General features: G+C 41.9%; 1 long non-coding RNA gene across 1 annotated transcript; it reads left to right on the forward strand.

Annotated features, from left to right (window-relative positions):
- Positions 1 to 233: 233 nt before the first annotated feature.
- LOC123166930 (uncharacterized) lies at positions 234 to 4,361 on the forward strand. Its single transcript, XR_006483729.1, has 2 exons — positions 234 to 508; positions 1,598 to 4,361. It is a non-coding gene; the product is annotated as an uncharacterized lncRNA (long non-coding RNA).
- Positions 4,362 to 6,364: the final 2,003 nt, after the last annotated feature.

Genomic DNA, 6,364 nt, shown 5'->3' on the forward strand with positions numbered 1-6,364 from the left:
CATGCATGGGAAATTGAGCCATCTGCTTGCTTCGGACTTTTTAAAAAAAAATTTCATTCAACACTTTTATTTACGGTTTTGCTAATTTACATGCGGATGAAAACAATTCGCTTTCATCCGTTTTCTGTGCCGTGCGATCTGTGCGCGGAGATTCGTGTGTTTGACCCGTTATTTGTCTCGTTTCTTTTTCTCGGGCCCGTGTAGTTGACCCGTTATTTTTCCCATCGCCACCCCGCGCGTCTGTGTCGCTTACCCTCCTCCCAGCCCCTCTGTCATTTCAAACACGTAACCGCGAACAGAGTCGAGCGAGAGAGATAGCCATGGCGATTTGGAGCTCCGCCTCGACGCTCGATCCAGTGTTTTGGTGGTGACTCGTCCGTGCTCTACCTCGTGCTGCCCCGCTTCCTCTGCCTCCGTTCTGTTCCTGCCGGCGAGATCTGCGGCATCTCTCGGCCCCGCACCGACCCGTCCCCATTTCCGCCGCTGTTGATTTTGTTCGTCGGATTCGGTATCCCCCCTCCCTTTTGTTGTTCCTGTGATCTGTTAGGTAGTGAGTTGGTTTTGTCTGTCAGATCTGTTGATTGTATCCATCCCCCGCAGCTATTTTCCGTGTAGATTTGTTTAGGTTTGCGCCGTTTCTGGGATGCGTTTGATTGATCTGCTAAGCGCAGTAGCTGCGGTAGCTGGGATGCGCGCCAGTTTGATCTGCTGATCTGTAATTGGTTGGTTGTTTGAATTCGAGTTGTTCCTGTCAAGCTGGCTTGCTTAGTTGTAGTAGTCTGATGTATTCAGTCAATTCGAACGGATATATTCTGTTCCCTAGCCTTAATCCCTAGACCGTTTTTCTTCACTGGTATCGCTTAGTGGGTATGTAGTTTACTCTGCAATTCTTATATGGATTTACAGTGATTTGCAGTGCAATACCCATAGTTTTTTAGAGTGATTTACAGTGTAACTCATACTGGATTTTTATTGATTTTTCGCTATAATTCATAGTGGATTTCCAGTGTAATTTTCTAGTGGATAGGTAGTAGATTGTAGGTAAATCCAAAGCAATTTGTAGTGTAATCCCCGGTTATTTTACAGTGTAATTACAGTGTATTTTGTCAGTGGATTTGCACTATATTTGCTAGTGGAATAACAGTGTATGTGTCATGTATAATTACAGTGTATTTTTGTCAGTGGAGTTGCACTGTATTTGTTAGTGGAATTACAGTGTTTTTGTCAGTGGATTTACACTGTAATTTGATAGCTGATTTACAGTGTAATTGCCATGGATTTGCACTGTATTTGCTAGTGGAATTACAGTGTAATTGACTTGGATTTTTATAATGGAATTGCGTTTGGATTTACAGTGTATTTGTCAGTGGATTTACAGTGTAATTGGTAACTGATTTACAGTGTAAATTCAGTGTAATTACATTGTAATTATGAGTGTATTTATAGTGGAATTAAGTACAGTGTGTAGCTTGATATTGTATGTTTTATAGCAGAGAAATCGTGACCGTTTTGTGATGCATCGCTAGTTTGCAATTGATATTCGGAATTGCTAATTTTCAGCCATATGAAAATAATTGTGCTTCATTCGTTTTTTCAGCCATGGCGATTTGGAGCTCCCCTCGCCCCTCCTTCACGTTCTTGGTTGTAATTATCCCCTATCCCCTATATCATCCCCTGCATTTTTTTCTTCTGATTTCTAGATCCGGCGGATTAGTATTCTTGTCTATTGGTCATTTCTGGGCTTTTTTGTTGCGGATGTAGCGTTTGATGTAGATGTAGCGGTGGATCTCTCTATCTTTTTAATATCTGCTTATCCTGTCATTTGATTTTGATGCCCCCTGTACTGGGTGTTGTTTCATCCCTATGGGCGTCTGATAGGTGTATGATTCCACTGGTTGTTTCAATTCAGCTAGCCTATTTCATGTGGATGTAGGATGCAGATGCTTAATCCCCTGGTTGTTGAGTCTCATGGTCTGTAGTTGGGGTTTCTCGATTATGTGTCCATTTTTTTGTGTGATTTGACTAATCTCCTCCCTCTGATCACAATTACTTAGCCTTATTAGTTTACCAAATCTCCTTCTCCACCTATCTGTTCATGATTTTGTCTACACTCGTAGTTGCTGCATTGAGTTGTTCATTGTTAGTTGGTCGCAGTGTAACTTGCAGTCATATTTTTCAGTGTAACTTTCAGTGATTAGCACTAAAATTTCCAGTATTTTTGGTGCAACTTACAGTGATTTGCACTGAAATTTCCAGTGTAAGTTTCAGTGGAATTTTCAATTTAATTACATTGTAGTCCAGTGTAATTGTGTAGTGGTGTACAACCCTGTAACTTACAGTGTACATTACACTAGTTTCAATGTATTTTCGTTGTAATTTTGAAGTAATGTGTAACTTACAGTGATTTACTCTGAGTTTTCCAGTATTTTGGTGCAACTTATAGTGATATTTTCAGTGTAACTTGGAGTTTCCAGTATTTTTTAGTGTTACTTACAGTGATTTGCACTGAAATTTCCAGTATAATTTTCTGTGCAATTTCAGTTTAATTATGTTATAGTCCAGCGTAATTGCATAGTGCTTTACAACCATGTAGCTTAGCATACTTTTGTACTGGAATTTCCAGTGTAAATTTCAGTGTTTTCACAATGTAATTGTCTAATTTACTAGCAATGTCCTGTGACTTACATTACTCTGCACTGAAAATCCCAGTGTAAATTTGATTGTAAATTGATTGTATTTACTGTGTAATTACACTGTATTATCAGTGCACTTATACTGTTAATCACAGTGTAATTTCAGTAAATTACAATGTTATCCTAGTGATTACATTTACACGTGGTGCTTCCTGTGTAGCCGTGGCATATTTTAGGTGGTCTTTTTGTGTGTCTTAGTTGCAGTCCTGATTGATTTCTATGATTTTTAGTTAGTTATTATGTAAGTGGTTCTCTCTGTAATATATTCTTTTTGTGAATGATAGAAATGATTTAGTTTACTGTGTCTGTTAGTCTCTGGAGGGTGTTCATTCAGCTGTTGTTATTAGTTTACTATCATAATCATTTGACCATCGTTAGTGAAGCAAATGGGCAGATTGATGAAGGGTTGTGAGCAGGGAACCCATGACCTTTCTCCTGATGACAGTGTAGATTCTTCAGAGAAACCTTTTATCCCCGACGACTATGCTGATGATGATTGTTTCAAAGTGTCACAGGTTTAAATTTTTCTTTTCAATAGACTGTCCTGCTTGTTTTGATTTTCCTGCACCCTAGTTTTAACTAAGTTTCATTTTGCTTTTTCCAAGTTTTGTCTACGGATGATGGCATTTTAGACTAGGCATTGTTTGATTTCTATGTGAATCATGTAAGTAATTAGTTATTGTTCTCTTCAGTTCTCACTCATGTTTTGTTTCATTTCGTGTTGGTAGCTCCTAGTATTTTTTTACAGTGCCTCTGATCTGAACTTACATTGCCCCTGTAAGTTTTGATTTTACATTGTTTCATTTTTTACAGTGTGCTTCAGTAAGATTTACTATTTTGTATGATCAAAGTAAATGTGTTTTCATTTACTGTAAGTTTTGGTAGCTCATAGCAATCTTTTTACAGTGCTTCTGATCTGATTTTACAATGTGCTTCAGCAAGATTTACAGTTCTATGATCAAAGTAAACAATGGTGTCATTTATTGTAAGTTCTGGTAGCTCCTAGTATTTTGTTTACAGCGCCTATGATCTGATTTTATAGTGTGTTCTGGCTATGGTTAGAGTATTTTTTTAGTTTGATTTTTTACGGTGCTATTGATGAATTTCTTACAGTGTGCTTTTTTTAACTTCTACTATTATTTTATCACATTAATTGGTTTTTTCATTTTCTATGAAGTCTGAGATTTTGATAGTGTGCTTTTCACCATCTTGCAGTGCACTATTCTCATCTAGTTCCATGTTTCTTCTTTTTGTTGTCTTCAGACCATGAAACTCGTTGGAGTTGTTCAGTCTCACAAACAATGCTGACAAACCCAAGATTTTTCAAGGATGCTGACAAGCCTTGTTATCAAAGTGTTGGATTGCTTAGTTGGGTCCTCTTTCAAAGTTAGTGACGGTTTTTCCCCAAGATTGAATGCTGAAGTTGATTTCCAAAATATATCATCTACTCCAACTTTGAAATTTTCCAACAGTGAGCAGTACTATTCAAGGAAGAAATCTGCAGATTAGCAGAGAGTATCATGTTATCATTTTTTTTTCTTATGTATCTTTATTTGTTCAAGCTTTAAGTAATGTTTTTGTTTTGTAAAATTTAACCTTCTGTAAATGATCAAAATGAAGTCCAGAATGTTTGAAAGGCCGACACCAATTTATGCATTATTTGGTTCAGTCTCTCCCTCTTGTTTGTTATCTGTTGTTCTGTCTATCGGGTTTCAAACAGGGGTGGACCCGTTTAGTATTTGTGTTGTTCCCTCTCTAGGATCCCCCGTTTGTAATTCTCGCAGACCCATTAAAAGGGTAGAGCGCATCTGGGATAGATACAACGATAGACGGGGACCGGAACATACATAAGGACATTGGACACTTGTCAAGTTGTGGTTGGTCAAAAAATATGACTGAAGACCAATTGGTTTTCATCCGATTGTCAAATAGACAGTCCCACTTTATTTAACCTTCCCACGTGGGGATCTCGTCTGAGACAACATGCAAAATAACATTTGGGGGCACATGCAGCCACACCTTGCAAAGCTTATTTGTCGCTGCTTCCTTAGCTAACAAGTGAGCAGCTCTATTCGCCTGACGTCTAACCCATGAAACTTTCCATCCTTCCCTCAAGGCCAACATTTGCCTGACTTCCTCCACAAGTGACCCCAGTGGTGAAAAGTCCTTCTCCCTGCACTGGAGCTTGCAAACAATCTCCCTGCAGTCCATCTCAATATGTAGGTTTGCAATGTTTAGTTCATCCGCCAACTAGGCAGCTCTTCCAGATGCCAGGAGCTCAACCCTCGCTGGGTCTCTCCCCAGTGGGAGGACGTGGCATGCACCACCCATGTATGCTCCTTCATGGTTTCTAAATATCATTCCCGCCCCCCCACTCTCGCCCCCCTTCGTTGTTGCACCATCAACATTGACTTTCACCCACCCCTCGTCTGGGGCCCGCCACTTTTCCTTCACTGCAGACCTTGCCTGCTTGCTCTTACGCCCGTGAATGGACTGCCACTCACCCATCAGGTTGAAGACCCTTCTCGCGATTGCCTCCGCCTCCTCAATCCGCTGTCCATCGCGTGCATTGTTCCTCACAAGCTAGAGCGCGTACGCACCTTGCACCATAACAACCCGCTCATCATTAGCCTCCGTGAACCACGATAGGAGCCATCTCGACAACGCACTCTGGGAGCAAATTGACTCCGGTGGGATCGCCACCGGTACCCCCAACTCCGGATGCATTATCTTCCAAAACTTCATCGAGTGATAGCAGCCCCAGAATCTATGGTAGTTCGTTTCCTCCCGGCCACATGCAATACAAAAAAAACCTGGCTTGATCTTCCTCCTCAGCAATTCCGCTCCCACAACCAGGCCGTTCCGTATCAGCCGCCACATGTGAGTTTTAACCTTGCCCGGCGCAACTGTGTCCCAAAGGCTCAGCCAAGACCTATGATCAGCCACTGAGGAGGACTCTGGCCGTCCGGATCTCACCCGCTTTTGGCTCATGCGGAGATGGTACGCCGAGCGGACAGAGAAAATACCATTTTTAGTATAATTCCATGCTTGGTAATCTTGAACCCCGGCCCACCAACAGGAATTTGTAAGATTTCCTGTGCTTCGTCCGGGGCGAACATCGCCAACACCTTGCTCCTGTCCCAAGAGAGGCCGTCGGCACCCAACAGGTCACCGACGTGCGAGTAAAGCCCTCAATTGATCGTTGGCCCAGTGGCCTCAGGCTACCCCTCATTGGTAACCAGTTATCATGATGGATCTTGACTTGAGAGCCGTCACCAATTCGCCAAATTAGGCCATCAAGGAGCAGATCACGGTCGTGCAAGATGCTCCTAAAGGTGTAAGACCCCCCACCACGGCACCTAGCATTTAAAATTGATCCGTCGAAGAAGTACCGTGCCTTCAAAACCCTTCCACACAGCGTGTCTGGCACCTGTAGAAAGCGCCAAGACTGTTTGGCAAGCATAGCTTGGTTGAAAGATTCCGGATCCCGGAAGCCTAGACCCCCTTCATGCTTTCTCGTGCACATCTTATCCCAGCCGATCCAGTGCACCTTCTTATGACCATCTGCTTCACCCCACCAGAAGTTCGAAGAAATAGATGACAGGTTCCCGCACATTTTCTTAGTGAGTTGAAAGCAGCCCATGGTAAAAGTTGGTGTTGATTGAAGACCG

The sequence above is a fragment of the Triticum aestivum genome, chromosome 7D (assembly GCF_018294505.1).
Source record: "Triticum aestivum cultivar Chinese Spring chromosome 7D, IWGSC CS RefSeq v2.1, whole genome shotgun sequence".
Lineage (NCBI taxonomy): Eukaryota > Viridiplantae > Streptophyta > Magnoliopsida > Poales > Poaceae > Triticum > Triticum aestivum.